The sequence below is a fragment of the Equus przewalskii genome, chromosome 3 (assembly GCF_037783145.1).
Source record: "Equus przewalskii isolate Varuska chromosome 3, EquPr2, whole genome shotgun sequence".
Lineage (NCBI taxonomy): Eukaryota > Metazoa > Chordata > Mammalia > Perissodactyla > Equidae > Equus > Equus przewalskii.
In genome coordinates, this window is record NC_091833.1 from 49,502,283 (window position 1) to 49,528,592 (window position 26,310).

At 44.2% G+C, this 26,310-nt stretch overlaps 1 protein-coding gene across 5 annotated transcripts in view; it reads left to right on the top strand.

The window, feature by feature from the left end:
- The first annotated feature begins 563 nt into the window (after window positions 1-563).
- ABCG2 (ATP binding cassette subfamily G member 2 (JR blood group)) overlaps window positions 564-26,310 on the top strand; it is a 130,705-nt gene continuing 104,958 nt past the window's right edge. The window contains exon 1 of one of the 5 annotated variants that reach the window (XM_008523682.2): window positions 564-1,150. The gene's annotated coding sequence lies outside the window, so the exon portion shown is untranslated. The remainder of the gene's footprint in view (window positions 1,151-26,310) is intronic. The other 4 variants (XM_008523678.2, XM_008523679.2, XM_008523683.2 and 1 more) reach the window with 4 other exon arrangements.

Genomic DNA, 26,310 nt, shown 5'->3' on the forward strand with positions numbered 1-26,310 from the left:
AGCTATTCTTAATGATTACAGAGTTTCTGTTTGGGGTGATGAAAAAGTTTTGGAAATAGTGGTGATAGTTACACAATCTTATGAATGTCATTAACGCCACTGAATCGAACACTTAAAGGGGCTAAAATGGCAAATTTTATGTTACATGTATTATACCACAATAAAGAAGTGGTAAAAATAGACAGATGGAATTTCTTAATGACGTCAAGATTTTTTAAACTTTCATTGCATTTCAATATAATAGGAAGTCTTGTCTATCTATGATATTATAATAGGAATTATATTATAGGAATGATAATATAACATCACTGTTATAATTATATTAATAGGAAGTCAAGACTTCTTATTATACTTCTGGTTTAGAAAAGGAGAACGCTGAAGGATGGCGTGTTCCAAATACAGCTTCTCTCTTCTCGTGCAATCCCTGGTGGGCCTCTGCAGTGAAACCTAACACTGTCTTTCCTTTGGTTTCTTTCACTTCCTTTCCAAATCTGTGTTATTTTCCTGTGTTTTTTGCTAGAAGGCAGGGCCTGTGAAAGGAGACCCCTGGCTCCAGTTACGTCAGAGCTAGCAGAAGACAGGAAGTTTATACAGAGCAAAACGATTGGCTCGAGTTGGTTTCGATCCTTCCTAAAGTTATTAGCGCTGGGGATGCTGTCATCAGGATTCTCTTGCACAAAGAGAAAGATATAAAAACATCTCTCCGACTCGTGAGTTTCCTCCCTTTCCCATGCCTTTGCCAGGAATGTCAGAAAAGGATCCCAGGCCGATTGGAGGCGTTAGGTCGTCAGTTTGACTCCCAGTGGTGGACAAAGAAATGTGGGTAATAAACAGCTAACGGTGGGGAAAAAGGGAACTCAAGGAGACGTGAGAACTGTTCGTTTCACCCTGGACATTTCCTCAAAGCTAGTTCATTTGAAAAGCCTCAGTAGCTGCAGGACCTAGCCTGGAGCTGATGAATTTCCTCTCTGATTCTTGCTCTTGACCCCTGAGAGCTGGCAAAGGGAAGCTTCTGGACTTTAAGAGACATGGATCTTGGTTGAAGTCTCCATAGGAAAACCTACAAGTGTAGAAATCATCTTGGTATCACTACTGCCTCTCCACCAAGGTTTGGGCTGCTTTCCTTCCAATATCACACATCCTAAGTGAGGTGAGTTGTCTGTCTGTTTTTGTTTTCAAATGTTCATACTGAGTAGAGAATTTGGATTCTTTTTTGGTGTGTGTCTTTTTTTTTTTTTTTTTTTTGGTGAGGAAGATTGGCCCTGAGCTAATGTCTGTTGCCAATCTTCCTCTTTTTTTTTCAGTTTTTTCTCCCCAAAGCCCCAGTACATAGCTATATATCCTGGTCGTAAGTCATTCTAGTTCTTCTATGTGGGATGCCACCACAGCATGTCCTGATGAGTGGTGTGTAGGTCCACACCCAGGAGCAGAACTGGAGAACCCCGGGCTGCTGCAGCAGAACACACAAACTTAATGACTTGGCCATGGGCCCAACCCTGGTACGTGCTTTAACAAGTGTGTCGCTTGAGCCAGTCCTTCTCATATTTTAATGTGAGTACGAATCCCCTGGAGATCCTGTTATAAAGCAGCAGAATTCAGTGGGTCTGGGGCTGGCCTGAGATTCTGCATTTCTGACAAGCTCCCAGCGACCTCAGTGCTGCTGGTTGGTGGAACACGCCTTGGGTAACAAGGGCTTAAACTCTCTAGGTTTCCTGCTTTTGGGGGGAAGGGGCTGGGGGCTGCTGGTGGAATGAAGGCACTTGGCAGAGCAGGTGATTTATGTAGCAGGCCTGAGAAAAAAATCAGACTCTGCGCCTGCCGTGGCTGTACCTGCTTTGATAGACTATCTCTAAGTCGTGGCGTTTCCGTGAGACAGTTCCCAGACGTGCGAAGTCAAGTCACCTCAAGTGAGGGACGATGTGGGGCTGCTCCTTAGATGCATGGGCCACTGTGAGCAGAGCCAGAAATCTTTTTGTGATTTTTGTAATTTAGGGAATTAAGTGTCCATATCATGCCTCAACTGATGTCGTTAGTGGTCATTTTGAACATTTCAGCTTCAATTAAAAATTATGCATGCTAGAAAAATAAGTGGTGTCTTCCCCCTGCCATTTGGAGGTGAAGATTATAAGGCATATGAATCTATTACATGGTTTGAAGTCAGTTTGAGCAAGGAATAGAATTAATACGGTTTCTGTTCTTGTCACGTGCTTTAACAAGTGTGTCGCTTGAGCCAGTCCTTCTCATATTTTAATGTGAGTACGAATCCCCTGGAGATCCTGTTATAAAGTAGCAGAATTCGGTGGGTCTGGGGCTGAGAGAGTATTCCCCTTTAAAGTGAGTGGCTCCCTGTCCCAAATGATACATGTTTATCTGCAAGTCGCTGTTAACCCAAAAGAGACAAGCCAAGAGGGAAAAACCAAACAGATAAAAGTGTACCTATTCTGTGCCTAGCTGAGGGGAGAAAATAGCAATGGGAGAAAAAAGGAGAAAGAAAGGCGAGTGGTGGCCAGGGAAGTCACAGCTTCACAAATGAATGGAAGAAACCCCAGCCTGGAAAGAGAATTCTTTCTACACATACATGGGACACATGCATGGGACACATGCTTGTGTCTTCCTCAGCGGGAGAAGCGTGCTTGCGGCAGAACAGGTAAATTACAGACTGTGTTGTTTTAATGAACACTCTGAAACTATTGGTCAGTAAGCCGCGGACCATGCAATAGGATCAAAGGTCAGAGGCGTGAACAGGCCTGGTAAGACCCAATATGAGCCCATTAAACCATCCCAGACAGAGGGGAATTGCTTCTGTTTGAAATAAGCTTCAAATGACATTCCTTTCTATCACGGGGTATAAACAGAGGGGTTATTTAAAAATTCAACAACCTGTGTGGCGCACACGTTGACCAGTCAGAACAGAAGCTACTGGAAACTGTCCACACAACAGCAAACTGCTGGAAGTCTGTAAGAGTGTACATGGCTGAACATTAGCCTAAGCTATCCCAGGTTTTTATTCAACTTCTTTTGGGGGGAGAAATTGTAAAGCTGCAGATGAGTTCAGAGACATATAATCGTGTTCTTCCCACGATCTGCCAACACGCTGGCCCCATTCTCTCAGGTGAGGCCACTTGCCTCTCTTTTCAAGCCCAGAGCAACCTCTCATTCCAGCTGCATATCTCCTGCAACCTACACCATAGAAAGAAGAGTTCTTTTAAGTCACTGCAAGACTCAAGATCTTGTTTCCTGAGGAGAAGGGAAAATGCATATATTCTTTTGTAAAGAGTTACAGCAGAAAATGAAACTTGATCACCACGTTATCATTCTGTACAAAGATTGTGACACACATTATCCTGCTTGGTTTTTCACAACCATCATGGGGAGTGGCTCAAGGAGAATATTATTTTAAGCTGTTAATGAGGAAACCGAGGCTCGGCTTGAGCAATTTGCTAAAGGCACGCAGCCAGTTACAATCTTGTGCCGATATTCCACGGCTTCCCTGGAGCCAGACGCAGCGAGAAGCACTGTAGCCAGAGTCCACAACAGCAACAGAGAGCACAACGTGAAAATAAAAGAAGCAGTGAAAAGGCAAGGACAGCAAAGAAAGCATGTCGCCAGGTAGAGGGGAGGGATTGTATCCAGGCGGATACTGTACTGGGTCAGTGGACAGGTTGTCAATGGCCTGTACATGAGCACGTAAGGAGGCCATTGTGGAGGAAACATTGTGCGCACAATCAGGGATATATACACAGCATTCTACTTTAATTAGGGCACAGGTTCCTCCTTGGGCTACGGTAAGCATGTCCCAGGCCATTCTATTTTGTAACACTACTTGTCTCGTTTGGGAGGTTTATTCATTTAGTACAGTTTTTGCGTGTCCAGTATCCTTGAGGGCTGTTGCCATATGTTGGGCTACGCCACACACTTGCCATTCTACGTCCTCAACTGCAGCTTGTGGAGCAAATATGGCGAGGGGGTAAAACCACCCTGCAGTGTGTCGCACACGATGGCGTGCACGGACTGCCTCCCAGTTAGAAGGAAGCTGTTGAAAAGAAGACAGGATGCGTGCAGGGATGTAGGGGTGCCCCCACGTACATCTGCGGGTCTGATTATAAGGCAGCTAGGGCCAGCCGTGGGCGCCACAAGCCCACAGCCACCCCCGAGGAGAGGCATAGGCCCCTTTCATGGTGTTGTCTGGTTTTCCCAGCCACATATCAGCAGTAATGATAACTGTTTGGTTACACATTGCTTTAGGTATCCACCCATATTTTTTGAAATACTTTTTTTTGATGGCATGGAGTTATTATGATGTTCAATGCACCAGAGAAGGGAACCTCTTAATTCTATTTGTACAGCAGTCAGCCGTCCTACACCATCAAACACAGAGTACCCCACCCTTGGAGTTACATTAGCCTGCTCACGCACAAGCTGGCAGGTATACTTTCGCATGGCAGCATAAGAGGGCAAGGACACAAGAGGGCAAGGACTTGACGAGAGAGGGGTAGGAATGGGAAAGTGGGGGGCACTCTTCCACTCTCGCAGGGCTCTCCAGTCAGAGGCGTGGGCAGCTTGGAGACGCCATGGCAGCCCATGGTTGAAGAGAGAGGCTGCTTGCTGCATACCCAGCAGTTGGAGCGTTGTGTGTCAGCAATGGTGTGTGCCCAGGCAGCAAAAACGTTGGCAGACGTTGTCCTAAGGACGAAAAGTAAGATATATAGAGGGGACCAGAAAAGGGAGGTCATGACCATCCAGCAAGACGCATGGAGTTGCACTGTCTTGAGTCAGTATGGTACTGGCCTGTGGCTTCGAGCCAGTCTGGCAATATCATACCACTTGTCCAGTTGATGTGGGCACCCCAGGGGCAGTGGTATAGGATAAGGGAGGAGCAACAACACACCAGAGGGAAAGGATGAACGTACTTTGAGGAACTGGAGGCCCTGGATTAGTAAGTTTGGAGGTTTTGGGTGGCCCCCCTACAATGAAGGGTCACGCTGTGATAGCCTGCTCTAAGCCTGTTTCCCAAGGAGCTAAGAGACCACACCAGCGGGGCCCCACCTGCCAGTCCCAGGGCCAAGTGACCATGTGGGTCCCAGTAGGGAGTTCTGTGGCAGAGACAAAAGCAAGTTGTTCTGAGTGCCCATCTGTGGTTGCAGTTTCTCTCCTTGATTAGCTCTCGTCTGTAGACATACTGTCATGTCAGGTCTTGTGTCGACATCTGATATGCACTGGGTTGAGTGCGTCTCTCATGTTCATTCAGTTGACGTATGGCAGTTGCCAGGCATCTCGTCCAGTGGGCTAGGGTCCTGTCTTCTGTCCTCAATTGTTGTTTCAGGAAGCTGTTCATTTGTTCCACTTGCCTGGCGGCCGTGGGGTTTTATGGCAGGTGAAAATGCCAATGTATGTCCATTCGATCAGCCCATGTCTGTACCTGTTGGCCAGTAAAATGCATACCTTGGTCGCTGTCAATGTCTGTGGGAATGCTGTAAGCAGCACGGAAGGGTGCCAGGCCTCTCATGGTGGTCTTCTGTGTGGCCCTCTTGCTGGGGTACGCCTGTAGCAGTCCTGTAGACATGCCCGCACAAGTGAGAGCATACCGGCAGCCATGAGAAAGAGGCAAGGGCCCGATGTAGTCCACCTGCCAATGTTGAGTGGGCTGGTTGCTTCTAGTGATTTGGTCTGTGTCTGGGGAATGGCCCAGGGTCTCTGCAAGGAACAAGAAGGCCACACCCGACAGACCTGCACCACACCAGCGTAGCACAGGGGGAGGTCCCAGGCCCTGGCAAAAGGCCATTAGGTTCTTTGTCCCTTGTGTCCAGTTTTCTTGTGTAGCCACTCTGCCACTCTTTCGGCTGGCACTTCTTCCGGGAGATGGATCTGAGCTAACTCCTCTGCTTGTTAGTTTCCTGGTGGTGTTGTCGCCTGATGTGCAGACATACTGTACACTGTTATCGTCATTCCCCAGACCCGTGCCAGATAGCATCCCAGAGCGCTGCCCTCCACAACGGGTGGTCATTAATAGTCCACTTTTGTTGTGCCCATTGTGCCATCCACTGGGTGAGCCCCTTTTCACAACTGAGACCAGAAGCCAAGGGGCACTCCTTTATTGCTGCCTCTGCTAGAGACCCCATCCGAACCCCTCTGGGTAACTGGAAATGTCCAATTCACACGGTTGTCCTTGTGTTAAAACACTCAAGTGCTCGATTTCTTTCACCGTTATTTTGGCTTGGCTGAAGGCCTCCTGCTTGGTGGTCCCCCAGTCCCAGATAATACCCTTTAGCACCAACTTTTAAAGAGGGCAGCCAGCCCGTATCTTATCTCTAACAGTAGCAGGAACCGCTTTTGTCTTACCCCACCAGATAACACCCAAGTATTTGACAGACAACCCAGACCCTTGTACTTTGCTGTCGTTGACCACCCATCCTGGTTGGCATAGGTGGGTGATGAGGGAGCTGGAGGCGTCTTGAAGGGCTGGAGAAGACTCACAGGTTATCATGACATCATCAACACAACGAAACAAGGCAACCTCAGGGGGTTTTTGTCCATCAGGCAGTGTTATAGAGGCATTGCCATGGGGGGGGGGGGCAGGAAGTGATGGAAGCCATTTTGCTCATTTCCACCCCCAACAGCAAAATGCTTTTTGCTCCTGTCGACCAATACATTATTTTCATGTGTGGTCTCTGGTCCCCCAATATCCAAGCCATCTGTACAGCGCTGCAGGGATGGGTCTGGTCCCTTGGATCTCCTCTAAGTGGAGGGGGCTAGGGTGTTCCCAGGCTGTCACCAGGGGCGCTGTAAAAGCCACCAGAACAGTGTTTGGTTGTTTATCACTTTTTTCCCAAGGGGTGCTTGCTGCTCCCAGGGCTGCAGCAGTCAGTTGCTGTGTAGACCGCTGTCTCGGTGCTTTGCTCAGCCTCAGTCACGCCTGCTGGAGAGAAGGGAGGGGCGAGGAGTCCTGGTCACCTGCTGCTGGCGATGGTGCAGGGTGGCTGCATTCACCGTGTTCTCCCTGCCCTGGCAGGCACTTTCTGCCCTGGCCGGCGGCACTGCTGGCCTGTCCTCACTCCTGTGCAGGCACGGGAGCCAGCAGCTATTCTTGTGACTGCCTTACTTTTCTTATTGAAACTTATTTATTTTAATCTCAGCCAACTTGACCATACACAAAACTCCTCAAGGTTTTACTTTCACAAACCTTTTGTTACTTATTTTTTATATTTAGAATTTTTCCTATGTCTTTTTTTTTTCCTTCCTAGTACTTTAGGATGAATTTATCTTTTTTTAACAAAACAAAGAAAAATATCTTCTCTTTATATCTTCTTTATTGAAAACATACATTTTACTTTCTTTGTATAGAGACTTTCTAGAAATATGTGCTTACTTGTAGAAAATTCCTCAGCGTGTACAAAACATGGACATTAATAAACTCAAGAATCTTTCAGTTTCTTTGAGGTAAGTAACCAAAGGCAGACAAATCTGTGTGTAGTAATCAATTTCTAATATTTTATCTGGTTTGGAAGATGACCTAGATACTCAATGAATTTTTATCCTTTAACTTAATTTAGCAAAACTCTAAAGTTTCAAGTTACCAAAAAGATTTTGGAAGCTGTTTTTTAAGTGTTTATACCATAAAACGTAATTATTGTACCTGAAAAGTTTTACCTGTTTTTATTTAAATCATTTGTTCCCAACAATTATGTTTAGATTACTCACAAAAACTTTATGTGATATTAAACAGTCAGCCATCATCTTGGGTTATTTTAAGTACATACACCATAATACATAATTATTGTTAAAAAGTTCCCCCTCAAATTTTTATCCTTTTCGCATCTATTTAGTTTACCTGTTCCCCAGTTCCACCAGTTCTGTGCCAGTATAATTGTGGTGGAATGCATATGCCGAACAGGTGGAGGCAGGTCCGTGGGATCTGCCCCACGAGTCAGGGCTGGTCAGACCTCTGTCCTTTCATCAGACTCCCATAGGCGTGTTGACAGAGACCCGGTAGTTTTGACTTGAACCAGCCGTGCTTCACTTTCTAATTTTAATTTCTCTTGTAGCTGCCTCACCTTCGCCTAGGCTTCCATTTTGGCCTCTGTTGCTAAGTGAGCAGCAGCAAGGAGGGGCCATCCCACTGCTGTAGCTACCGCCCAGGCTTCTGATTTCCTTCTCTCATCATTTATCATGCCCAGGACATCCCTCGCCTTCATTGCAAGCCTCTTACGGTGGAGAGGGGCCACTCCACGGCTTTAGCAACAGCTGGGGCTTCTCTCATGCCCAGGACTTTCCCCTAAGCCCTTTGGCATTTTCGGGGCATCCTCGTACTCATGCAGTGGGCCCCATCCATTAAGGATGGTGGAGACTGGCCCCCACAGGGAGGACACCAGCCAACCCAGGATTACCCCCGCGGATTTCCCTTTCCTATTCCCCATAGTCTGGGTGCTCACACGGTTTTCTTTGGGCTCCTGGCTGGCTCAGCAAGTGTTCCACCACATGCCCATCTGGGTGAGCAGTGTGGGATAGGTTGCTGAGAGACCAAAGAAAAGACCAGGAGACAGCGAACGAGATATATAGGTTTATTGGGAGTTACTTACAGGGAAGGTCCAGTGGCGGCCAGCTGGACAGCAGCGTGCACCCACTACCTACCCCTGAGAGAAGCTGGCTTAAGTAGGCAGAGGAACAAAGGCTGTGTGCTTGCCAAAGGGGACCATCCCTGGATGGCCTGCATTCCAAGGATCAGAGCTCCCCCAGAGGGGCTCCATGTTCCCTCAGACCTCGAGGGCCTTGCTGCCAACTCTCCCGCGAGGAAGCAGCTGGGTTGGCCAAGCCCAGGACTGTTATCATCGTGCGTGCTGGCCCACAGCCCAGACAGGAGCCTCAAGGACACATGGTTTTTAAAGGGGCACGCCAGCTAACGCCCCTACAACTGCCTAGGAATAGTTTTAGAGCAGCACCTCTCAAACTCTATCATGCTTAAATTCACCTGGGGAGCTTGTGAAAACTGATTCCTGGGCCCCAGCTCCAGAGATTCTGGTTCAGTAGGTCAGGGCCCAGGCCTGAGAATTGGCATTTCTGATAAGCTCCCAGGTGATCTCGATGCTCCCATCCAGAAACCACACTTTCAGACTACAGGCACAGCTTCAGTCAGTATTTTTATTTGTATTTTACTTCATTTTTTTAGAGACATTTTTTTTTAAAGATTGGTGCCTGAGCTAACAACTGTCGCCAATCTCTCTTTTTTTTTTTCCTGCTTTATCTCCCCAAATCTCCCCCAGTACATAGTTGTATATCTTAGTTGCAGGTCCCTCTAGTTGTGGCATGTGGGACGCTGCCTCAGCGTGGCCTGGTGAGCGGTGCCATGTCCGCGCCCAGGATGCGAACTGGCGAAACCCTGGGCCGCAGCAGCAGAGCGCACGAACTTAACCACTCGGCCACGGGGCCAGCCCCTCAGTCAGTATTTTTAAATAACATGTTTATAGGAGTTCCCCAACCTGGTCATTGATGATAATCATCAGGTGTTTGTTTAAAATAACATTTATGATTTAATGAGGGGGCTTAGTGTGCTTAATAACAGAGTATAGAGCCAGAATTCCTGGGTTTGAATATTGATGCCATCACACATGCAAGCTGTGTGATTCTGGGGAAGTTAACCCTTCTATGCCTCAGTTTCCTAATCTGTAAAATGAGGACAATGATACAACCTACCTCATAAGGTAGTTATGACTTAACAACGCTGGGCACAGATTATCTCTATATATGTTGCTCTTACTATTACTAAGTCTTGCTCGATTCATAATTATACTTTATGGTAGAAACACCAACCACAAGAATTCACATAGATATCAAACAGTCTTCTTTGATACAGATGTTACGCCAGGGTTTAATCATGTTCTTACATGGATGTGTGAATAGATGTCCTGGGCTGTCAGCTAGCACCTCCCACCAAGAGAAGAAAGAGCAGATGATGCTGAGGAGCTATCAAGGACTTGATCACGCAGGGCCTTATGTATCATCCTAAGAGCCTAGACTTAACTCTGACCGCAATGAAAGCCATCAACATAGTTAGAAGTTGGGCGGTGCAATCAGAATTGCATTTTAGAAATGACTCTTGTTGCAGTGTGGAGGGTAGTTTGGAAGAAGGTGAGGCTAGAGACAGAGAGCTGTTTGAATTGAGTGTTGTAAACATCCTGGCGAGAATTATCAAAGGCTTGAACTAAGGCAGCGCGGTAAAGCTCGGCACAGGGATGCCATGGTTCAGGTGATGGAACAGAGCACATCCCGTGACTCAGAAAGGAAACGTACTGGATTGAAACCCCTTAGCTTATGCCTCTCCTCTACATCGAAGCTCCTTGAGGCTGAGGACTGAGCCTAACTCCTCTGTAGTCCCAGCCCCTGGCTCATACTAGGTCCCTGAATGGGTGAGGGAGAACAAATGAAATCCTCCTTGTGGTCCTCAAGTCTCTGTGTGATCTAGCCCCTGCTTCTCTCTCCAACCTCATCTCGCTCTTCTTTCACCTTTGTTCTTATCACACTGGCCTTCCTTTAGGCCTTGAAAATGCCCAGCTGTGACCTCTTGTCCAGGGGTGTTAAACTTCTGCCCTTGGGGCAAATACATCCTGCCATCTATTTTTATCAAGTTTTATTGAAACACAGCCACTCCTATTTGATTATGTATTGTCTATGGCTACTTTAGTGCTATAATAGCAGGTAGAGTAATTGTGACAGAGACCATATGGCCTGTGAAGCCCAAAATATTTACTCTCTGGCCCTTTACTACAGGGAAAGTTTGTTGATCCCTGCCTAGTTCTTTGAAATTGCTGTGACTGCTAATTAAAACCCTACCCTCAACAAAGCTACAGTAATCAAAATTGTGGTATGGGCTTAAAGAAAGACATACAGACCAATGGAATAGAATAGAGATGCCAGAAATAAACTCTCATATATATGGTCAATGATTTTTGACAAGGATACCAAGGCCATTCAGTGGGGAAATGACAGTCTTTTCAACAAATGGTGCCACAAAAACTGGGGACCCACATGCCAAAGAATTAAGTTAGACCCTTGTCTTACACCATATTCAAAAATTAACTCAAAATGGATCACAGACCTAAATGTAAGAGCTAAAAGTGTAAAACTCTTAGATGAAAACTTATGGGAAAAGCTTCATGACCTTGAACTTGGCAGTGATTTCTTGGATATGACACCAAAAGCCTGGGCACCAAATGAAAAACTAGATAAACTGGACTTTATAAAAATTTAAAACTTTTATGCATCAAAGGACATTATTAAGAGCGTGAAAAGAATGGCAGAAAATATTTGCAAATCATATATCTGATAAGGGGTTAATATCTAGAATATATAAAGAATACGTACAGCTCAACAACAACCTAAGCCAAACAACCCAATTAAAAAAGAGTAAAGGATTTGAATAGACATTTCACCAAGGAAGATATACAAATGGCCAACAAGCACATGAAAAGATGTTCAACGTCACTGATCATTAAGGAAATGCAAATCAAAACCACAATGAGATACCACTTCATACCCACTAGGATGGCCATAATAATAATAAAAAAAGGAAAATAACAACTGTTGGCATGGATGCGGAGAAACTGGAAACTTTGTGCTTCCCTGGTAGGAGTGTAAAATGGGTAGCTGCTATGGAAAACAGTTTGGCAGTTCCTCAAAAATTTAAATACAGAATTACCATATGATCCAGCAAATTCCATTTCTATGTATATATCAAAAGAATTGAAGCAGGCACTCAAACAGAGATTTGCACACCCATATTCATAGCACCATTATTCACATTAGCCAGATGGTGAAAGCAATCCAAGTGTCCATTGACACGAATACCACATGTGGTATAGGTGTGCAATGGAATATTATTCCCCCTTAAAAATTCCAACACAAGCTACAACGTGGATGAACCTTGATGACATTATGCTAAGTGAAATAAGCCAGCCACCAAAGGACAAATACTTTATGATTCCACTTACATGAGGTACCTACAGTAGTCAGCTTCATAGAAACAGAAAGTAGAATGGTGGTTGCCACTGGTGAAAGTGGGGAGAGAGGAGTTATTGTTTAGTGGGTATGGAGTTTCTGTTTGGGAAAATGAAAAACATTCTGGAGATGGATGGTGGTGATGGTTATACAATAATGTGGATGTATTTAATGCCACAAAACTCTACCCTTAAAAATGGTAGATTTTATATTATGAATATTTTACCACAATAAAAGTAAAAAGAACTCTACCCTCAGGTTTTTGCGTGGCTCATTCTTACTTCTTTAGTTTTCAGCTCAAATGTTATCTCCTGAAGGAAGCCTCCCATTACTCCATGTAATTGCCTTGTAGGACATGTCGCTATCTGAAATGCTCTTATTTATACATTTATATACATATTCATCATCTGTCTTCATTAGAATGTAAGCTTTCTGAGGATAGAGTCTTTGTCGAATTCAAAGCTGTATCCTAACACTTAATTCTTGGCACATAGAAGATGCTCAATAAATATTTGTGGACAAAACTCATCAAAACAGCTTAGAGAGAAAAAGGCAAGGGCTCTACCTTGAGGTTGTATTAGTAAACGTATTCTGTGGGAGTTTCAAATGTACAGTATTTGAAAGTCAAAGTCAAATTGAAAAGGTAACTTCGATAGTATTAGCAGTGGTGGCGGGGTGAGAGGGCATGAAGAAGAAATGAGTCAAACATTTGTGTAAAATATTTCCCTTCCCGACTTTCCATATGAATTCCCTTCTCAGCCTCCCAATTCCCAGGGCTTCAGCACTTCCTCTCTTTCCTCTCCATGTATCACCTGCTGGTCATGGCTGCTTTCATGCTTCAATGCCAGAGTGGAGTGGCTGCAACGGTAACTGCATGGCGCATGAGCATAACAGATTTACTATCTCGCCTTTTACAGAAAAAGCTTGCTAACCAATCCCTAGTGTAGATAAAGATAGTGGACTCAAGATACTTGTTCACTCCTCTCCAAGAAATTTCATGATATTCATTTGTGTCAGCCTAGAAATATGTGTTGAGCACCTACTGTGCTTCAGGCACAGTCTTAGGCATGGGGGATAGAACAGTGAGTGAAATAGAACCCTGCTCTTGTAAAGCTCCCCTTCTAGTGGGAGAAGACAGATGATAAACAATAACCAAACAACTAATAAAGTATGTTAGAGGGTGGGAAGGGCTAGAGAGAAAAGCATAGTAAGGGAAGGGCTGATCAGGAAGGCAAAGGAGGTTTTGTAATTTTAAATAGAGTGGAGGAAAGCATTTAGGTAGAAGAAATGGAGGCAGGGGTATGTCTAGCATGTTAGAGAAACACCTAGGAGGCCAGTGTGGATGGAGGAAACGTTCCTTTCCATGATCCCCACACCCACGCATTCTGGCTCCGTGCAATACCGGCTGTTGGTTTAAGGCCTTTACCCCATGCTGTAGGGCAGCATCTCAACCTTGCATGGTGTCCCAGCTGGCACTGTAAGTGAGGCTTCAACAGGCCACTTCACTGTTCTATCCGGCCAACTTCTTTTGCGTAACGAGGGTATGCAGGGGACTTTGAGAGTGTGAGCCCATTTCGAAACCTCTTTGGCTGGGACGTATGCCCATGGTTGGAGACAGTGTTTTATGGGATACCATGGCAATGGATGAGACATCCTGTAACTTCATGGCAGTAGTGTTAGCAGAAGCTCTGCACGCAGGGAAAGTAGATTTTTACCCAGAATATGTAGCTATCCCTGAGAACGTAAGGAGCTGTTCCCTTTATCATGAGAGGACTCTACCATAATCAACTGCTGCTAGGTGGCCACCTATCACCTGGACAATGGTGCAATATCAGTGGCTTGGTATTGGCTTCTGCTGTTGGCAGATTGGGCACTCAGCACTAGTTATAGCTGGAGTGGCCTTGGGCAGGTGAAAGCCATGTTATTGGCTCACAATTCCTTCTATGTTGCCATGGACACTTTGTATATGGATCTATTGAAGAAGCACTGGGATGCCTGGAGAAAGGTTTCCTGACATTCACAAAATAGATCCTCTTGATCAACTGATTTTTGAAAGCCTCCACCATGTTGGATACCCTCCACAGGATATATACATGGCACACAAATATTCTCACACTTTGTGTCTGCTCTAAGAGGCCCGTACATAGTCCATCTTGTCACCAATTTTTCAATTAGTTCTTTCCAAGTCCTCAACGAACTGGCAATCTAGTAGCCACTGCCATACATATATATATATATATATCTTTGTACCTCAGGCCATGAAATAAACAACCAGATATAACTCCAAAGTTCTGTCCACTTGCAGGATTTCCCTTCATCATGGTCTTTATGGTCATGTCTGAGTGGGTTGTAGTACAATGGACATTCACTAGACTCGTGCTGTAATCTCTTCTGTGAACTGCTCATTGGGAATTCCCCAAGAGGTCACTTATATAGGTTGAGGAAAAAGTAGAGAAGTAGTAGGAAAAGGTACCTTGGAAAGTGGAGCCAACTGACTATATATATTACTTGTGCCTTCTGGACCTACTGGGGTCCAGTCTCCTGTATACCACTTCCGTACTACAATAGAAATGTTGCTGGGTACATCTAGTTTTGTGGTTCATGATGGGAAGTTCAGGTTGCATAGTCACTTGGTGCCATGTAGTCATGTGTTCAGTCTCAAAAACCAGGGCCAGTAGCAAGCCAGAGCTGCTTTTCAAGGGGAGAATATTTGTCCTCAGAGGAGAGTCTGGCCTTACCAAACCCGTAGAGGTCTGTGCTGTAATAATCCTACTGGAGTTTGCCTCAGGCTGTATACACAATCTCTCTCTCTCTCTGCAACAGATGCTACTAATAACATTTGGTCTGCTAGGTCCTAGAGTCGAGTACCAGGGCAGCTTCTCTTGAAGCCTGGAACCCTTTCTTGTACCTGGCACCACTCAAACATGGTAGCATTACAAGTTATCAAATGAATGGGTCAGAGCAGCATGCTCAACTGTTGCATACACTGTCTCCAAATTTGAAAGAGGCCCACTCAGTATGGTGCTTTTTGTTTTATTTTTTTTCCTTCATGGTGGAAAGTGCAAGGTACAGCAACTTGAGTCTCATTTTAGAAAGGCTATCCTAACATGGCCCAGATGATGGAGCCTCTACAAAGATCACTGAGGTAGTAGACCTATTAAATTTTATAGGGCTTACCTCCAACCCTTTGGAACCCATATATGTAAGTAAGGTATTTTTTGATGCTTTTTTCTTTCTCCTTGCTAGACCCAATGGGCATAATGACGTTAACATACAGAATCAGCATGATGTCCTCTGGGACATCAAGGCAATCAAGGTTCCTCCCAACTACAGTCACGCACCACATAACAACAATTGGGTCAAGGACGGACTGCATTTATGACAGTGGTCCCATAAGATTAGTACCATATAGCCTCGGAGTGTAGTGGGCTATACCACCTAGGTTGTTTGAGTACACTCTACGATGTTTGCACAACAAGAAAATAGCCCAAGGATGCATTTCTCAGGACGTATCCTGTCATTAAGTGACACATGACTACGTTATGATGGCTGGAGAGACGACATAATGCTGGGACATGAACATAAATGTGCATTGCTGTTCCTGCTATGTAAATGCAAATTGCGTTTGATTTTCCTTGTTGATTAGAAAGGAAAAGAAAGCATTTGATAGGTCAATGGCTGCATACCAGGTACCAGATGCTGTGTTGAATGTCTCAACTAAATGATACCAACTAAATGAACTGCTGCTGAGATTGGCACCACCACCTGATTCAGATCATCATATCTAATGTCATTCTGTATGATCATCTCACTTTCGTACCAGCTAAACAGGTGAGTTAAATAGGAAGGTTGAAGGAATCACCGCCCCTGTATCATAAACCTCTGTTGTTGGTATTAATCTCTGCAGTTCTCTCAGGGGGGTGGTATTACTTTTGGGTTCCTGTTTTTGTAGACAGGAGTAAGGAGTGGGAGGGCAGTTCCAGAGGATTCCACGTGATGCTTCCTACCATAATAGCTGTCACTTCATGTGCGGATCCATGTTTAGACTAACTTAGGCCAAGACTTCATCTATCTGCTGATCTCCCTAAGTTGCTACTCTGAGTTTTTGAGCCTGGTGGCATTTTGTGTCCCTGGGAGTCAACGTAATTTCAGAAGTAGTGTCTAATAATCCCAGGAAGCGTTAGGCATTACCTTTCCCCAAGTGCATAGTCACCCAGCAAATCTCTCTGGGGTAGTACTATGTAAGGTATGTCCCTGGGCCAGAGAGATTAGTATGGACAAGGAACTTGTTAAAAATGCAAATTCACATGCATTACTCCACTCCTACTAAATCAGAATCCCTGAGAGTGGATCCCAAGATTCTCAGCAGATTCAAAGATCGAGAAGCACTAACTTTAGATCAGTGGTTCTCAGCCAGGTATGATTTTGCCCTTCAGGTAGGGCTGCCAAATAACATACAGGGCTCCCAGTTACATTTGAATTTCAGATAAACAACAAATAATTTTTTAGTGTAAGTACCCCCCATGCAATAATTTTAATCTGAAATTCAAATTTAACCTGTATTTTTATTTGCTAAATCTGGTAACGCTACTCCCCAGAGGATATTTGGCAATATCTGGCAATCACTTTGGTTATCACAACTGGGGAAAGGAGTGTGTGTGTGCTACTGGCATCCAGTGGGTAGAGACTACATATGCTGCTAAGCATCCCAGTGTACAGGATAGCCCCCGACAACAAAGAAATACCCAGAATGTCAGGAGTGCCAAGGCTGAGAAACGCTGGTTTGGAGGGGCTGAACAGGTTGCACATAATGGATCCATTCCTATTTTCCTGCAACTTGCATTCCTTTGCCTACAGTGTGCTAGAGAATTTCTGGCGTTTCAACCTTGTTGATATCATTGAGTCAACCTCTAGGCTATCATTGAGTCCAGGCTTTCAATAGCCAACCTTTTCAAACTGTTAGCACTATCCCCAGTATTCAAACCAACATGTTATATTCCAAAACCTGGAGGAGTACACCCATGTCAATGAATTTGGCTGCCTGAGTATTATATTTTATCCCTGTTGGCTTAACACTTTTAGAATCTATACCCTCAACTCCTCTCCAGACTTCTGTTGTTACAGGTTGGCAAAGTCATGCAACTGTTAGCATATCAGCTCTCTCCTCCTAGAGCAGGCTTCGTGCTGCTCTCTCTGAGGTATTATTCCAGTTATCTATTGCTGTATAACAAAACACTCTAAAACTAAGAGGCTTAAAACAAGTTATTATTGTGTGTCATGGTTCTGATGGAGTGGATTTGAAAGACAATGGGACAGGGATTGGAGAAACAAGTATAGAGAATTCTTTTGGAGAGTTTTGTTGTAAAAGAGAGCAGAGCAAAAGAGCAGTGTTTGGACAATGTGAGATGAAGAGAGATGTTGTTGAAGATAAAAAAAACAGGAAACATCATCATCATGGAGGCCTGAGAAGATTCCTTTGTTTCTCCCCTTCAATCTACAGTGAGTAAAACATCCACAACCCAACAAAGGCCACACTGCACAACACACCAGGATGCCGGAAAGATCCACACATCTGTACATATAAAGATGGGTGAATTGTAGCACATGGAGGAATAGCAGAGGCAGAGCCTGTGACCAACAACCACCTGACCTCCAGCCTGGTAGCAGCAGCAGAGGCGAGCACAGGACCCCTACATCCCAACCACAGCCTTGTACCAGGCTCCCTCTCAGCCTCTCCTCCCCCCACAACAGTAGCAGAGCTTCTAACCCCGGCGATCCTCAGTGCAGCTGAGGTATCAGCCATCTCTGTGCCTCTGCAGCAGCAGCAGCAAAGCCAGTGATCACAGTGACACCAGCAACAGCAAGGCACCCATGACCCTCAGAAGTGGCAGCGGCAACAACAAGGGTATCAGCAACACCCTGAACAGAGGCGATGGAGGGTGGAACATGCAGATCCTCAAACGTAGGTAGAAGCAGCTGAGATAAGAGAAACCAGAAACTAGCGCTGTAGTGCCACCTACTGAAAAACAAGACAAAGGCCTCTAATCTCCAAGCAGTTGAAAAGTTTGAATCAAAACAAAGCTAGACCTAAATAAAAAACGGGTTTGCTACAGCAAATGTGCCATCAGAGGAATAAATCAGCAAGCACCCCAAAAAGCCACAGTACCATGCCATTACAGAAAGAAAGCAGTTCTCCAGATACCAAACATAAACTCATGGAAGACCGTGATCTAACTGATAAGGAATTCTAAGCAGCTGTCCTGAAGAAAGTCATTCAGCAACAAGAAGACTCAGAAAGGCAGGTCAGTGAGCTCAGGAATAAAATCACTGAACAGGAGGAATACTTTACCAAAGAGACTGAAACTTTAACAAAGAACCAAACAGAAATTCTGGAGCTGAAGAACTCAATAAATGAGATGAAGAATGAGTTAGAAAGCACTGAAAATAGAGCAGATCATCTGACGGAGAGAATTAGTGACCTTGAAGATAAAAACCTAGAAATGACGCAGGTAGAAGAGGAGAGAGAACTAAGACTTTAAAAAAAAAAAATGTAGAAATTCTACAAGAATTATCTGACTTCATTAGAAATGGAAACATATGGATAGTGGGTATCCCAGGTGGGGAAGAGAGAGAGAGGGGAGCAGAGAGCTTATTTAAAGAAATAATAGTGGAGAATTTCCCAAACCTGGGGAAGGAACTAGATATAGAAATCCATGAAACTAATAGAACACCAAATTATCTCAATGCAAAATCACCTTCTCCAAGATACATGATAATAAAACTGTCAAAAATCAATGACAAAGAAAGAATATCAAGAGAAGCCAGGGAGAAAAAGAAAACAACCTACAAGGAGTCTCCACTAGGCTGTCTGCAGATTTCTCAGCAGAAACTCGACAGGCCAAGGGAGGGTGGAAAAATACATTCAAAATATTGAAAGATAGGGAAATAAGAGAAAAAATGAAGAAATCATCAAACTAAAAAGCTTCTGCACAGCAAAGGAAAGCATGAAGAAAGCAAAAAGAAAACCTAACAGTTGGGAGAAGATATTTGCAAATCATATATCCAATAAAGGATTAATATCCAAAATACACTAAGTAGCAAGCAAACAAACAACCCAATTAAAAAATGGGCACAGGATCTGAACAGACATTTTCCCAAAGTTATACAGATGGCCAACGGGTACATGAAAAGATGTTCAACATTACTAATTATTATGGAAATGCAAATCAAAACCACAATGAGATATCACCCCACACCTCCCCTCAGAGTAGCTATGATTAAAAAGACAAGAGGGGCCAGCCCGTGGCCGAGTGGTTAAGGTTGCGTGCTCCACTTCGGCAGCCCAGGGTTTCACTGGTTCAGATCCTGGGCGTGGACACGGCACCACTCATTAGGCCATGTTGAGGCGGCGTTCCACATGCCACAAGTGAAAGGAATCACAACTAAAAATAAAAAATATACAACTATATACTGGGGGGATTTGGGGAGAAAAAGCAGAAAAAAAAAGATTGGCAACGTTGTTAGCTCAGGTGCCAATCTTTAAAAAAAAAAAATTTAGAAAAAAAAAGACAAGAAATAAGTGTCAGAGAGGATGTGGAGAAAAGGGAACCCTAGTACACTACTAATGGGAATGTAAATTGGTGCACACTATGGAAGACAGTGTGGAGATTCCTCAAAAGATTAAAATAGAACTACCACGTGATCCAGCTATTCCACTTCTGGGTATTTATCCAAAGAATACAAAAACACTAATTTGAAAAGATACATGCACTCCTATGTTCATTGCAGCACTATTCACAATAGCCAAGACTCGTAAACAACCTAAGTGCCCATCAATGAACAAATGGATAAAGAAGGTGGTGTGTGTATGTGTGTGTGTATATACACACACAATGGAATACTACTCAGCCATAAAAAATATGAAGTGTTGCCATTTGTGACAACATAGATGGACCTTGAGGGTATTACGCTGAGTGAAATAAGTCAGATGGAGAAAGCCAAATACCATATGATTCCACTCATATGTGGAAGATAAACAAACACACACATAGATACAGAGAATAGATTAGTGGTTACCAGAGTGGAAGGGGGTGGAGGGAGGGTGAAAGGGGTAAAAGGACACATTTGTACAGTGACAGATGGCAAGTTACTTTTGGTGGTGAACACGATATAGTCTATACAGAAGTTGAAATGTAGTGATGTACACCTGAAATTTATATAACGTTGTAAACCAATGTGACTTCAATAAACAAAAGGAAAGAGAAGTAAATAACAGCATGTTTGTATGCTGCTGGGAATGATCCAGTAGAGAGAGAGATATAGATATAAACATACTTACATAGATGCCTAAGTATGCAATACATAGATATAGACGTAGATAGTCTATTGATACACTATCTATATCTATATATGATGATGTAGAAGAGAGTGGGGAAAAATTGCTGTCAAGTAGGAAAGAGGAGATGAAATTTACTGCAAAATGGAGACATTGCCTAAAGCCTTAGACAGTTCATCTAGCCCAGAGCAATAGGAGAGAAGGCGGAGTATGCTGTTAGATACACAGATATCGCGGAGAGAATCTAGAAGTTCCTTTTGCTTGCTTCAGTTTTCTTAGTAAAGTAGGAAATAAGGTTATCAGCTTATTTCATGATGACTATGGGAGAGGGTACTGAGAAGGAAGAAGAAATCATGACATAGTGAAATAGGAAAATAGAAGAGTGAATGGGGTGCGAGATAGAGAATGAGTAGCTGGGGACCACTGAGGGTCCCAGCATTAAGATTCTTGAGCATGAATTTTCCATCAGATGAATCATTGTTCTTATGTGTTTTTCTCCACCCACATTCAGCAGCAGGAATGTAGGCACAGAGCGGAGGAGATTCGAATTTAACTAGGGTTTGTGGTTTTGCCAAGCAAGTAGCAGGGCAAAAGAGGAGCGAAGGAGTTGAGGTGTTTGCCAGGGTATTATTATAATGAGCGATCGTGCAATTTCAGCTGCTATAAAGATGAAAGAGAGCAGTGGGGGATGACGCGCGGTGAAATGTTAGTGAAATGAATAGATTGTAGGTCCTTGTGGGGGTCAGAGGTTTGCTGGAGTTGGGTTACTAGAAGGAGCTAGGTGGAAGGATGGGATATATAAAAGGAGATTAGCAATGACGGTGTCTGTGGTATGACCTGGGAGGGCACAGCTGAGGCAGCAAGGAGAACCAGAGCACCGAGGGAGAGAAGTTCGAAACTGTCAGAGGCCAGCGTGCTGGGAAAATCACCCATGTGTATACTGAATTCATCAAAAAGTAAGACAGAAGGATTGTTAGGGAGAGTGACAATGTACCAGGAGCTAAAGTTACTGATAAGTGGGGGAAGAGGGTCCTAGAGTCCAAAGACAGCAGCAGCCCTGAAAGGTAGTCACTGATAAAGTCTGACGACGTGAAATTCAAAGCCGGCTCTTTTTTTTTTTTAAAGATTGACACCTGAGCTAACATAGGTTGCCAATCTTTTTTTTTCCTTCTTCTCCCCAAAGCCCCCCAGTACATAGTCGTATATTCTAGTTGTAGGTCCTTCTGGCTTTGCTATGTGGGATGTCGCCTCAGCATGGCTTGAGAGGGGTGCTAGGACGGCGCCCAGGATCCAACCTGGGGAACCCCGGCCCCCAAGCAGAGAGCGCGAACTTAACCACTCGGCCACGTGGCCTGCCCCAAAGCTGAGCTCTTTAGGGGGAAGCTGGCAGATGATCTACTTTGGGATGTTCACAGTTTGTGGTGGTTTCTCCTCTCAGAAGAAGCAATATCAGAATATGAAATTCCTTAAAGCAACCCCAAGGAAAATTCTTTTGTTTCTGTAAAGACTTTTCATACTTTAATCACAAGAGGGCGCCAGAGCCTAGCAAGAGATTATTTTGGGTTTTCCTCGAAAGCGAGGGCAACCATATTTATTTTTGAGAGTGAAAGGGGCACAATTAATAATTACTTAGGGCAATACGTGTAAACTGGGACTTTCCTACGCAAACTGGGACATATGCTGACACCCTGCCCTGCACAATATGAGCATGTCCGGTTCAACTGGGAGCCAGCTCTCCACCGAAAGCTCCAATTTCTGAAAATCGCTACAAATACTTTTGACACAGATTAGAAAGAGAAAAATGACCAAACTTGGTTTTATCTTAAAGAGAAAATCAAGAAAGATTTTCCCCTCCTCCTTGCCTTCCTAATTATATTTATTGTCTGTCCCATTTTTCCCCTCAGTGTGATCCTAGTTTGGCTAATATCTTCAAGTAAGAGAATTGCTCCATTCCTCAAAGTATCTAGGTCATTTGAAAGTAGTCTAAAGTGTCCTCTAAATTCCCATAGCTGTTTTCTGTGTATCTTTCATCTTCCATATTATATGGTAATTATTTCTGTGCTTGTTTTAATTACTTCTTTTAGACATAACTTCCTTGCTGCGAACATTAAACAATGTGTTGAAAATGCCTCTTAGGAGCTCTGTTTACCATGTTCTCATCTTTCTTCATAAGTCAAACTGTTCTCTCTTCTTCTTTTTTTTTTTTTTGAGGAAGATTAGCCCTAACTACTGCCAATCCTCCTCTTTTTGCTGAGGAAGACTGGCCCTGAGCTAACATCCATGCCCATCTTCCTCTACTTTATACATGAGACGCCTACCACAGCATGGCTTTTGCCAAGCGGTGCCATGTCCGCACCCGGGAGCTGAACCCCGGGCTGCTGAGAAGCGGAATGTGCTGAGCCACGGGGCCGGCCCCTGTTCTCTCTTCTTAACAAGCTCAAATAAAATCAACTCTTACTTATGCTAAAGTTTTTTATTTATTTATCTCTAGTTATCAGCAGCATACTCCTAACCTCATGGGCCTTATTTCTACCATTCTTTTGTGTTTGAGCTGCATCCTCCATCACCACCGAATGTGGGTTAATGTAAATAGTAGCTCAAGAAAATAGGTGTGAAGGCAAGGCTGCTGGGGAGAGCATTTCAAAATCAGCCACAAATGGGTTCACAATTTCTTTTTGTCCCCTTCAACCAACACACAAATATTGAATTCCTTACTTTCTTACACCTAATCATATCTAATTTGATCAAAAAATATTTGATTACCAATTCGTATATGAGTTAGCAACATTGTAAACTTACCTGGCACATCCATAAAGTCATACTCCTACAGAGGGTGCTTAGATTTCTTTTAAAAAGATATGTTTTTAGATGTATATAAAGAGGGGTCTACCACAAAGGCACAAACATAAGAAACATAATCAGTCCTATTAGAACTGGATCAAAAAGTCATGACAATTAGGGAAAATGGTGAATACCAGGAGAGATGCTGTTTGCTTGTTTGTTTTGTCTTTATGTTATCTTTGGGCAAGAAAAAAACTCAGTGTATTGCTAATACCATATTCTCTTGAATCTAAAATTCATCATTATTTTATATACCAAAAACACAATTCCTGCTAATTAAACTGGGGGAAAAAATGCTCTCTGTTCACTTAGAATTTTTATTTCCTGCTAACTGATGAACTTTGATTAGAGATTTTTTTTTTATCATATGTGACTTTGTGCATACCTAAGAAGGAAAATAAAAGTGGAATTAATTGGCTAAGTTATTCCTAAAACTTCTTTGCCTTCAGAGACTAACTCTTCTGAACCTCTTCTGACTCGGTCATAGATGTCTTTGGCTTTTCACATAGTATCAACTTCTGTGCCACTTCTTAAAATAATCCATGAAGGAACTAAAAGCCATTGGTGTCCGGCTCCTCAGCCGCTTTGCAGTTATGTGAAGCTGGCCTGTGCAGAACACCCAGGAATGTTGCTAACTGTGTCACATCGCCTCCTTCTAAGAACCGTTTGATTCCCAGAGGTGAAGATTGGTCCACTCCTGTTTCAGCAGTTTTCATCTGAGCCGCTGATGCTCATTCTGCAAGTTTTGATGCTGACACTCTTGATGTTCAGGCCTGCACAGGCAATGACAACAACATGCCATGATCGCCACCTGGCCAACAGTAATTGCAAGATGCCAGTCATTTAAAAACTCATCCAGGGGCCAGCCTGGTGGCATGGTGGTTAAGTTCATGCACTCTGCTTTGGTGGCCCGGGGTTCGTGGGTTCCGCTGCCTGCCTGCATCCTGTTTGAGTCCTGTCTACTTGCTGGACTAAGCAGGATGTCGTCAGTCATCTAGAAAGCAGAAAAAGAACTAAAAAACTGGAAATGGACAAGGGTCTTGGTGTAGTAACTGAGTCAAAACTGGAATTCAGATTTACTGAATGTATTTGGTGGGTTGGCATGGCAGAGAGGATGACGTAGTATCTGGACCTCAGCATCGCCTCCTACACTAGGTCTGAACTCTGGGGAAAGAAGACCTATAGGTACAAGCTGCTGATGGTCTGTTTTCAAGAGTGACGTGTGAGACTTGGGGTGTGACACAGTAAGAAGTAGATATTTGGCCTTTGTCCCTGGTTCCAGAAACAGATTCTAAAACTCTTGTAATTTCCTGAGTGATAGGAGTGATAGGAATATGTTTTCTTATTCATAAGAAGCCCCTTTCAACCATAGAAGAGTTTGTGTTAATAGGATGACTCTTGGTGGGGCCCTAGAGAATTTCAGGATGGGGGCTGGCTGCCAGAGAAACCAACTGTGCCATTAGAGGTTCGGAACTTTCAGCCCCACCCCCCAACCTCCGGGGAGGGGAGAGGGGCTGGAAATTGAGTCAATGATCAATGACCAATGATTTAATCAATCGTGCCTAGGTAACGGAACCTCCATAAAAACCCCTACATGATGGGGTTTGGAGAGTTTCAGGGTTGGTGAACTCACCAATGTGTTGAGAGGATGTTACTGCACAAAATCAGGATTCTCTGCTGGAGGCACATAAACAAGCCAATTAATTATGGCATCAGCCTTTGCAGGGAGAAATCAGCTTTATTCTGTGAGATCCATCTGCAGGGAGATAGGGAGTGTGTGCCCTCAGATCTGTCTCTCCGATTCAGGATTTGGGGCAAAATTTAAGAGGTTAGAGAGAACAGGCTGGCACATGGAAACACTGGTGGGACAAGTTTTGATTGGTTGCTTTCAAGCATTTATGGTAAGGTTTTAAACATTTGTGATGGGGTTTTAAATATTTTTGATGAGGTAGGGAAGGAATTTTTTTTTTGGTGAGGAAGACTGGCCCTGAGCTAACATCTATGGCCAATCTTTCTCTTTTTTGCTTGAGGAAGACTGTCCCTGAGCTAACATCTGTGTCAGTCTCCCTCTATTTTCTATGTGTGTCACCACCACAGCATGGCTTGATGAGCCGTGTGTAGGTCCAAACCCAGGACCCAAATGCCAAAGTGGAGCATGAGAACTTAGCCACTATGCCACCAGGCCAGTCCCCGGGGAAGGAATTTTAACACAGGATCGTCCTGAATGAGGGACCCCTCATTTCTGATAAGAGTCCAACTTGCAAGTTCGGGTCATGTCCAGGTCCTTGGGCTCCTTGGGGAGGAGGATCTTTGGTTCCAAGGTCATTTCAGGACATGAGTTCTTCTTTTGCACATGCTCTGGCTATGTGACTTTGCAGATTTTCTGAAAGACACTTCTTAATCCCTCTGCTGATAAGAGATGGGGTCAGTTGATCTGGTCCTGGAGGGCCTGCAGTTACACGGGTGGCACACCCAGAGAGGGCATGGAAGCTCCGTGCCCCTTATTCCATGCCTTGCCCTATGCATCTCTTCTATTTGGCTGTTCCTGAGTTGTATCCTTCATAATAAACTGGTAACAGTAAATAAACTATTTTCCTGAGTTCTGTGAGCTACTCTAGCAAATTATCAAACCTGAGGAGGGGACTGTGGGAACCCCTGATATATAACTGGTCAGAAGTACAGGTAAAAACCTAGGACTCAGAACTGACATCTGAAGTGGGGTCAGTTTTGTGGGACTGACCCCTAACCTGTGCAGTCTGTGCTAATTCTGGGTAGTTAGCGTCAGAATCGAGTTGAATTGTGGGATACTCAGTTGGTGTCTGGAGAGTTGGAGAATTGGTTGGTGTAAGAAAAAAACCCCACATATTTGGTGTCAGAAGCGTTGTGAGTGAATCGGGGCCGGTCCTGTGGCCGAGCGGTTAAGTCCGCGCACTCCACTAAGGCGGCCCAGGGTTTCGCCAGTTCGGATCCTGGGCGAGGACATGGCACTGCTCATCAGGCCACGTTGAGGCGGCGTCCCACATGCCACAACTAGAAGGACATGCAGCTAAGATACACAACTATGTACCAGGGTGATTTGGAGAGATAAAGCAGGAAAAAAAAAAAAAAGATTGGCAACAGTTGTTAGCTCAGGTGCCGATCTTTAA